This window comes from Lissotriton vulgaris, chromosome 7, assembly GCF_964263255.1.
Source record: "Lissotriton vulgaris chromosome 7, aLisVul1.2, whole genome shotgun sequence".
Classification (NCBI taxonomy): domain Eukaryota; kingdom Metazoa; phylum Chordata; class Amphibia; order Caudata; family Salamandridae; genus Lissotriton; species Lissotriton vulgaris.
This window is the reverse complement of record NC_141695.1, coordinates 150681643-150692317: the sequence shown is the minus strand read 5'-3', so window position 1 is coordinate 150692317 and position 10675 is coordinate 150681643.

Below are 10675 nucleotides of genomic sequence, written 5' to 3'. Positions count from 1 at the left end.
TACACCGGTGAGCGAATTCTCACCCAAGCTGACCAACCTTTGGAATACTTTAGACTAAAACCCAACATTGTACTAGGACCAGCAATCTTGAAAATGCATGTAACAGTTAAAATAATAAAAATGTCCAGCTGTGAACGAAGTAAAATACTCAAATAAAGTGTGCCTTCAAACTAACTCAAATAATGCACACAGACTTGCCTAATAGGTGTGCCTGTCACCGAGGAATGCAGCAGAATAAAAAATGACAGGCTAGAAAAACAAAACAGCAGAGTCACTGACCGCATCGCATCATTTTCATAGTTCATGTGATCTCTGGAATCCAAATAGGAAATGAACTTCAGCAAATAAGTCACACATGACTGAGTTAATCCCAGCTGCATCTTGCGTTTTTAGTGCTGAATATTAACGACTTTGCATGACGAGGAGAACAGACTTGAACGATCACGCAGCAAACTCCATGAAGAAAAACGAAATCCAGATATCGCGACGCTGGCTTTGCACATGAAAAAAAATACTTTATTGCGAAAACAATGGTTGGAAGGTTGTCAGAGGGCACATTATGATAGCATGCAAAGAAAAGTGCCTGCAACTGCCAACATCGAAATGGCGGGACATACAGGAGACGTATGTCGGGTGGCTCAGGGCACGCTCCTGCTCCAAACACCCTTTTTCTGCCTCTTCGAACGTGAAGATAGATGACATCATGGGAGGCTCAAGAGAAGCTCTGCACGGAACAATTCAAAATTTGCAAACATTCGTGACAAGAATTTTCAATTCTATTAAGGACTAGGAGGCGAGGATTATGCTTAGACTCAATTTCTTTACTGAAACACAGCAGCCAATCACAGAACAGTAAAGAAACAAAAAACTACATTACCCATAACCCTGGGTAACCATAGAGTACACCAATGGTATATAAACAGTCATAGAGGTAACCACTTCCTCTTTCTTTGTTCAAAATCCATTAGGAAGAACAACTTGAACATCAGAAATCCAGTAAGGACATCATCCAGAAGAGCCAACATCCGGACGAGAGAGCGAAGGAAACTCCCAAAGCCACAGGAAGAAAAGCAGGCCAACGAGGAGAAGAAATTCGCCGTACATCTCACACAAGGACCGAGCCGGAGGAACGTCACTTGGGATCAGAGCCTGAAAAGAGACACAAAGCCGTAATACACATTCCGTGTAATCATGAGCAAATAAAGGGTGGGTAGAGAAAAAACAAAGCAATCACCACAGTACAGTAGGAATAAGATCCATGAATCATTGCACATTAACAATATATGATATAGCAAATGCATATACAATGGGTGGGATAATCCTCGCCTCCTAGTCCTTAATAGAATTAAAAATTCTTGTCACGAATGTTTGCAAATTTTGAATTCTATTTCAGGACAGGAGGCTCCGATTATGCTTGTTTAAAGCTCCTCCACCACAACAGAAGCAACAGTAGCAACAGGCTTAAAGTAAAAGGTCTTAAATACAGAATCCGATGACCAGTCAGCCGCTTTCATAATGTCGCATAAAGTGACACCTAAAGAAAAAGCCTTAGAGGCCATGGCCCCCCGAGCCGAATGAGCACCAAACACAGAAACATCAATGCCCACTTCCCCCATGAGCCACCGTACCCAACGAGCCAACGTGGCCGGAGTAACGGGGCAAAAGGGCTTCTGCAATGCAATCAACAATTGACCTTGCATATCAGAGCGATGAAGAGAAGTACTTACCTCATAATCTTTAAGGCATTGGACAACACAAAGGTTAGGCCGAGCGGGAAAAGAAGGGTAAGAAATGACCTCAGTGTTAGTTTTAGTGCGCCTGGAAAGGCGAAAGGAAACTCCTTCAGGCGTGAAGCTACGTCCCGCAAGATCCAAAGCGCGGACATCCGATATCCGTTTGCAGGAAAGCAAACACAACAACATAGTAAGCTTGGCCGAAAGTTGTTTACGATTCAATAAAGAGTTAACCGGCCAAGCTTCTAGAAAACGTAAGACAACCGAAACGTCCCATAAAGAAACATATTTAGGACGTGGAGGAGTAGCCATACGAATACCTTTTAGAATCTTAGCCACAAGTGGATGTTCACCAACAGGTTTCCCATCCACAGGAAGATGGCCCGCCGAAATGGCGGAACGGAAATTGTTGACTGTGCAGTAGGCCAAACCAGAAGAAGAAGATAGAGAAGCCAAAAAATTAACTATCAAAGAGACATCAGCCGATGTGGGATCAACTTGTCGTTGAGTACACCAATCACTCCAACGCTTCCAGAAGCTTCTGTAACGTTTGTGAGTGTTTGGGGCCCAGGCGTTGCTGAGAAATCTGGTAGCGTCTGCAGGAAGGCCTGGCACCGCCCAACGTTCCCCGAAATCCGCCACGCCAGGAGAAGGAGTGAGCCGGACTGAACCAGGGGATGCGGATTCTGCAGTGGATCTAGAAGGAGATTCTCCTTCCGAGGAAGAAGAAATGGCAAGTCGCATGCCATCTCCAGGAGAACAGGGAACCACGGCTGAGCCCTCCAGAGAGGGGCAATCAGAATTAATTCCGCCCGAAAGCGTGTCACATAAGCCAGAACCCTGGGGAGCATCATGAATGGGGGAAACGCATAACAGAGGGACGACGGCCACGGCTGGAGGAAAGCATCGGTGGCCAGAGCTTCCGGATCCGGTCTCCAACTGAAAAAACGGGGAAGTTGGGTGTTGAGACGGGACGCAAAGAGGTCGATCAGACACGGGCCCCAACTGCGAAGAAGTTGGCGAAACACACGAGGATGGAGCCTCCAGTCGCTGAAGTCCTTCAGGTACCTGGAGTTCCAGTCCGCCACAAGATTGCGAGAACCGGGAAGATACTCCGCAATAACTGTGATCTTGTTCTGAAGGCAATAGTGCCAAAACTCCTTGGCAATCTCTGCCAACAACCTCAAACGAGTCCCTCCCAGCTTGTTGATGTAACGTACTGCTGAGACATTGTCCATCCGGAGAAGGATGCAGCAGTGGGACCGAAGAGGCGACAGGCATTTGATCGCAAACGACCCCGCCAGCAACTCCAAACAATTTATGTGGAGTGAAAGTTCCTGTGGAGACCACCGCCCCCCCGTCGAGATTGGACCTCAACGAGCTCCCCAGCCCCAACAACTGCCATCCGATTCTATCACAATCTCCGGAGAGGAGCCGAAAAGAGCCCTGCCGTTCCAGGCCTCCATATGGTCCAACCACCATTGCATTTCCGATTTGGCTTCCTCCGAGAGAGGAATCAGATCGGAATAACGAAGGCCCCGTTGAAGATGTTGAATCTTCAAACGCTGTAGGGCACGATAATGTAGCGGAGCTGGAAATATCGCTTGCAGGGAAGACGCTAAAAGACCGACAACTCGTGCTAACAACCTCAATGAAACAGTCGGACTCGAGATAACGGAAGTCAATTCCCGTTTGATGTACTGAATCTTCTGTTGGGGAAGCAGAAGCTGACAAGTGAGGGAGTTGACCCTGAACCCCAAGAAATCGATCACTTGAGTAGGTCGAAGCACAGACTTGGGAACATTCACCAGAAAACTGAGGGACTGAAGAAGGTCTATGGTCCAGTCCAGATGAGTCATCAGTTTGATAGGACAATCCGCCAGTAGGAGGATGTCGTCCAAATAGATGATCAAGCGAACTCCGCGGCTGCGGAGAGATTCCACCACAGGACGTAACAGTTTTGTGAAGCACCACGGTGCTGACGAAAGGCCGAAGGGTAGAACCTGATACTGATACCAAGTCCCCAGCCACTGAAACTGCAGAAAGCGGCAATGGGGACGGAAGATCGCAACAGAGAGATAAGCATCTTTGAGGTCCAGACGAACCATCCAATCCCGTTCCCGCAGGAGATCCCGCAACAGATGGATGCCCTCCATCTTGAAGTGCCGATAAACTATTCCCGCATTGAAATCCTTCAGATTGAGGACCAACCTCAATCCCCCTCCCTTCTTCTCCATCAGGAAGACCGAACTGGCAAACCCCTGAGGATGGCGTACTGTCGGCACAATGGCCCCTTTCAATACCAGAGACTTGAGTTCCTCTGTGATGAACTCTTGACTTTGCCTTGAGAAGTGAAGGGGAAAAGGAGGACGAGACTGGTGTAAGGGATGATAGAATTCTATTTTGAATCCCTGAACCGTTTCCAGCACCCAAGCATCGCCGGAGATTGCGTGCCAATTGGCTAGAAAATGGCAAATCCTGCCCCCCAGAGCAACACTGCATGCAGGAAGAAGTCTCACCTGAAGTGGCGGAATCCTGATATCCACCGGAGTTGCCGCTTGATCGTCCTTTTTTGTACTGACCACGTCCTTTCCTGGAAGGGTAGAAGTTAGAACTCTGGGCATAGCCGGAATCCTGCTGGCCTCCCCTATGGGACTGATACCCACGTTGACTGGGTTGGTATTGACCACGGCCGGACGAGCATCCCCTGTTTCGTCCGGCCCTGTCGAAAACCTGACGCATGGCCCGTTTCAAGGATGCCTGTGCCTTGTCAATACTGCTGAAAGTACTGACAAAATGCGTGAGTTCCTTTAAAAAGGCTGGCCGAAAAGAAGACCCTGAGCCCCAGCCCCTGCCTCAGAAGAAGAAAGTTCAGATCATTTTGGGTCCAACTTAAGCAGAATAGAACGCCGATGTTCACTTGAGAGGGCACAGTTGGCGTTTCCCAACAGGCAGATGGCACGCTGCGCCCATTCAATGAGCTCATCAGGATCAACCGTGGAGGAAGCCTCCTTGGCTCGGAAACCCAGATCCAACATTTTTGTGAGAGGACCTAGGAGGTCCAAGACCTTATCCTGGCAAGCCCGCCAGGAAAGGTCTAGACCCTTCTTGGGGTCCTTAGAATTTTTTTTCATATATGTCAACATGGTAGGGTCAATCTCAGGCGTGTCCGCCAGGTTATCCGCTAAATCGGGCCGCAGACACTCTGAGCGAAGACGCGCACGCACGTCCTTATCAAATGGATGGCGGATATATTGTTGAACATACTCCGCCACAGCTGGGGAGGGGAGCCAGGCAGATGAATTAGGGTGTACAATATCCTCAGGTTCGAAAGTCAAGACAGGAGGTTGAGAAGGTGCATCAACAAAATGTTCTTTACATTTACGCTTTTTAGGTGGAGGAGGCAGAACCTCCGAGGAGGAGGAGGAAGCATCGTGGTCGTCACTCTCAACAATTACGGGAACAGACTTCAACTTGGAGGAGGACAATGACCGTGCCAGTTTGCGAAAGTCAGAAGAATGGGGATTACCAGGGAAAGAGGACTTCTTGGAAGGCACCCAACCTTGCTTTTGCGCATACTGCGTCAAATGGCGCTTCAGGGGCGTAATGGCGCGAACCATCGCCTTGTTCATGGCATGCTGAACCCCTTTGTCCAGCGCCTCAACAAGGTCCTGCTCAAAAAATTCGGACCCCTCCTCCTCATAGTCACCCTCCTCCTCATAGTATTAGGAATCACTCATGGTACACAGGGAACGTGTAAATACAGCCCAGTAGGTGACTAGAAATCCGGTATGTCAGTGACACAGTCAGAGGGAGTGAAAAAACCTCACAGCCAGCAAGTACAGGCAGAAAAAACTGCGTGGAAACAACAATTAGAGTGTGGAGGGAGGTTTGCTGACAAAAAATATAGTCACTCTTGGCACAGCCTATGCAATTATTCAACCGGGACTCTTTTCCCAAGCTCCGGTGTCAACAGGGGTCAGCTGAAAGGCAGTGGGCGTATTCGTCGAGCAGATGAGTTCAGGAGCCGGCGCTGCAATGTAAATAAACGCAGCGTGAGGAGGAAACACAGCGTGGCAAGTCGCGCATGCGCAGAGAAACCGGCTGGCCAGACAGCACCGGAACCGCTCGCGCTAGACGCGTGCGAGGCGGCACCACCCCAAAACTCCCTCCAAAGAGAACGGGACACAGGCACCAAGCGCCCGACCCAGGGAGGTGTCACACGGTCCCCTACCGCTAGCGCCGAACGAGGAACACACGCAACGAAACGGCAGCAAGAGCGCGAGAGAAGCGCTTATCAAAGCGGTACACAAAGTAAGCAAAGCGATAACAATAGCATGAAAAAATGCACAATGTAAGCAATGCTAGCAATATAAGAATATCAAGAATGCACTTAACTGGCTGCGGAGCAGCAAAGAAAGAGGAAGTGGTTACCTCTATGACTGTTTATATACCATTGGTGTACTCTATGGTTACCCAAGGTTATGGGTAATGTCGTTTTTTGTTTCTTTACTGTTCTGTGATTGGCTGCTGTGTTTCAGTAAAGAGATTGAGTCTAAGCATAATCGGAGCCTCCTGTCCTGAAATAGAATTGAAAAGGTGAGATGCACGAGCTCAATTTGAATTTGAAATAAAAATGCAACTGTCGTTTTTACTGCCCTTAGATTATGTGAAGTTAAAAATTGGACATTTAGAAGCATATTAAAATTCATTTTGCCCATAGATTCAGTTTCACGTCAAAAGAAAAAAACGAACAAAAGACATTCCTTAAACTGACAATACTTCCACAATAGTTTCAAATCCATCGATGTAGCTCTGACCCAAATATGCACTGAAAAGTTATCACTGTTTGAATTCCACGCATGTTGAGTAAAACAGTCAAAAATGTAAACTCGTACAGAACAACTATGCCTAAGACGGAAATTCTTTACTAGAGAAATGATACAGAATCTCAGTCAGACACAGAGTACCCTAAATTTAGCTGAATAGTAGTCGATAGTAGTTGTCAGCGTAAACTTTAGTTGTTGCCTTGAATACCTTAGAAGATTTGAAGACGTAGACAGAGGCAGCTTTGATGACATATTACCAGATGTAGAGATGACTTCACAGCACGCCTGGGCTAGGGCTGTCGCTTTAGTGGACACTGGTGGGGCTACTACACGTGCTTGCTGAAGTTCCTTCATCTTGAAATACTTGTTGCTTGTTCCATATTAGTTACTGGTGTGTTCCAACTCGTGTCAGATGGCTCATTTTACACAGATCAGTCTCCTCAAGATCGTCGCCAAGAAAAATGTAGTATGTTAGTCCATACATACATTTAATGATGTAGCTGAGGCAGATGAAGTAGAGTTAAGTAGAAGATTTATTTTGTCCATAAGTTAAATACAGGTAGTAGAAGTCGGGACCAAGCAGCCCCACCAGGAGCAGCCTCCTAGCTGCTCAGCCCATCTCCCAACTGACAACACTCACACCAGGCACACACGCATTCCATTCATGTCAATCACACTAACATTCTACCCGGAACATTCACACTGGCTGAGCAGCTAGATGCAGAGGAGTACTGAAACATGAGTACAAATCCGAGGATACTACACAGTCCCTTCTGGGTTGGCTCCAGTTTTCTTGGCACTCTCTACTGTTCAGTGGGCTTGGGTACAGCTGACAGCTGAGTGATTGATGGAGATCATTCCGACCCACCACTTTCCTCCTCAGGAGCTAGGAGAAGTACTGCTAATTGCTCCTTTTGTGTGGGGTGGCCTTTGTTCCTGCTGCTTGAGAAAATGTGAATACCTGGGCACAGCAGGAAGACACAAGGCCTGGGCTCTGATCCTGATCCTGAACTGAGCCAGGAAAATATGGAAACACTCGACCCATAAGATGTTCAGTTATCATGTTGAAAGCTATATATTTTATTTCCCTGCACAGGTTGTGCTCTAGTTTGAGATGTCAAGGATCTCTGTAGGTCAAGGGGGAGTGAAACAATACTCTTAGCCAGTTCTCTTCCAATGTATATAATGGGTGCCACTACAGGAAAAACATTAATGTACACTAACTTCCCATGTTAGTGTACACAGCCCTTAAAAGGCCTATCCCACATGAATACATAATCCTGCAGAGTCCCCATTATCTGTTCACTGTTACATGGCTGGGCACAACAGCCCCTATGTATCCAGCCAAGTGCCCCTTACCCTTGTGGTATCGCAGCAGCCTTACCGTAAAAACAAGCAGACACTGGTGGTAAACCCGAGCGGTTCGTTTACCATGTTATTACTGTGGGTAAGACACCAGTATTGAGACACACTCACAGTAAAAAGTTAAAAGACTGGGTGATCAGAAAAGCAAAACATCCAACCATACTGAAAAGGAGGGACTCAGTGCAACAGGAATCATGCAGGGTAGAGCGAGGGACCACTCAAGGTTGCATTTCTAAAGGAACCATTAGCCAATTGTATGGAACCGAAGAGCAGGAAAAGGGAGGGTTCAGGCTAGGCATTACTTCCTTTTAAGAAGATGATATACTGCTTTGTGTAAGGGTATGCAGACATGGTTATGACCATTTATAGATGGTTAGAATAGTTCAGGGAACTATCAGGCATGAAGGGAATTTGGCCCAAATTGTGTACATTTCCAGTGGGCTTGTGCAGGGCAGCGGCATGCCACAAGATGTATCCACCCTCTTAATCAGGAGCATCACATTGCGGTAGTTAAGGGCGCAGATACAAAGAATGGAAAGGAATAATATTGAAGGAGGTATAGGACAAACTAAAGCATCCTTCTGAGGCCCGCATTCTCTGAGTGTCCCAATCTGGAGCTTCAGAGGAATAGGTGGACAGAGTGGGTCCCATGGTTTAGTATACTAGACCTCTATGGGGGTGATTGCAGATGAGAAACTTCTACAACAACAGGGTTCTCAAGCACATGACACAGGAGAATGGGTTTTCAGGTATCTAAGGAACAGTTCATAACTCACAATAATATCATCAATGTGGTACAATAGTTTTAGGGCAGCAAAAGTGATAAATCCCCGACATCTGAAATATTCAATCTATTAATCATGATAGTAACTGGAAAAGAGCAGTTTCACATCTATTTACAGTTCTAATACACTGAACCGAAACTATACCGGCTGGGTTATATATATATCTCCTTTTGTATATTCGGGAGTTATGCAACACAATTTTACAGAAAGCAGTTGATGGTATTCAGGAGGGGACGCACATTAAGGGATTCTCTGTACCCAAGTTACATAACCTCAACACCACAAGGAGGTACTGGATTGACATCCAAACGATGTGGTGTTCATACATGTAATACCTATAATGTATGTCCATATGGCAGAAACAAGACAAACAACTTTAGATTCAATACATCACAAGAACACAGTTTAAAATATTTCATTAATTGCAACACATGCTTTGTAGTATATCTAATTTGCTGCTAATGCAATATAATTTAAGCAGGCGCAACAGCAGTTTTGATCTTAAGACACGCATACAAGAACACAGCAGAGAATTAAGGAATGGAGACAGCAAATATTCAATGGCTGACCATTACAGGGTGATTCATCCAAATAACTTGAGCTTTTGGTTCCTAGGAATTGACCATATTATTGAGAAATCATATGAAAGGAACAGAGAATTGATTTGTAGACAACTTGAGGCCAATTGTATATGTCTTTTGAGAACAATCACTGATGGCCATCACGCCGACAATGAATTTCACCACTTCTTTGGTTAAGATCATGTCCATATATACCATTAGTCTATGAAACTTTATTACAGACTTACTCTGACACTTTCAATTGATTTGGTATGCAGGGGTACATTAAAGATCTCCATATAAAGATGAATGGTACCTGGACTGACCTCCAGTGCCACATCTAATTTTAAGCTTACATTTTTTATATGGCTGAGTGTGGTGATGTTTTCTTTCCCATCAAAATAGAATCTTGTGACTATTAAATTGTAAGTTTCCTTTCTCTTGATCATTATGCCCATCTAATATTCCGTACAACCTTCGTGACACACTTTTAACATAATTTTTATTCTGAGTCATCAGCATTCTGATATCGGAATTTTTACTCACATCATTGTCTCTTTCTCAAAGTCTTTGTAATAATGTGAATGTGATCCCACTTCTTTCATTCCACCTTTTTATCTCTAATTTTTCTGATACACTGATTTGTGACAATGCATATGAATCATTAGGATCAGTTATCAAGTCATATAGTCTTCTATAGAGCAACATATCACCGCTAGGTCTCAGGGAGCTTGCAGACACAGTGAGGGTCATCAGGTCGCTATTAGTTGGGAAATAGCCAGGATTTTAGTTCCTTACGAAAGGACATATGATCTGAAATGGAAGAGATATGTGGGGGGAGCTTGTTCCAGAGATGGGGGGCGAGATAAGAAAAAGACCGTCCACCCTGTCTTGTGGTGCGCACTCTCAATGGTGTTAATAGAAATTTAGAGCTAGATCTCAAGGTTCTGTTCGGTTGATATTTACGCAGTTTAATAATTAGGTACCCGGGCTCAGAATGGTAGAGGCTCTTCTGTATGAGGCAGAAAGTCTGAAATTTGCCTCTCAGCCTAATTGGTAGCCAGTGTAGAAATTTCAAATTAGCACAGGAGGATGATCTCCTAGGAAGATCCAGAATACGTCTGGCAGCAGTGTTTTGAAGGGTTTGTAGCTTGGCATAGAGATTGTCATTTATGCAAGCCAGTAGCGCATTACCATAATCTACTGGACTCGTAATTAGGCCCTGGATTAATTGTTTACGAGAGTCGATAGGTAACCACTTCAAAATCCTACGCAAATTGCGTAAAATTCCATAACAAGTACTCACGACCCGGTTCACATGATCTTTCATTGACAATTTATTGTCGATGGTGATCCCCAAATTGCAAACAGTTGATTTCGGTGGTGGGCAGGGGCCCAGTAAT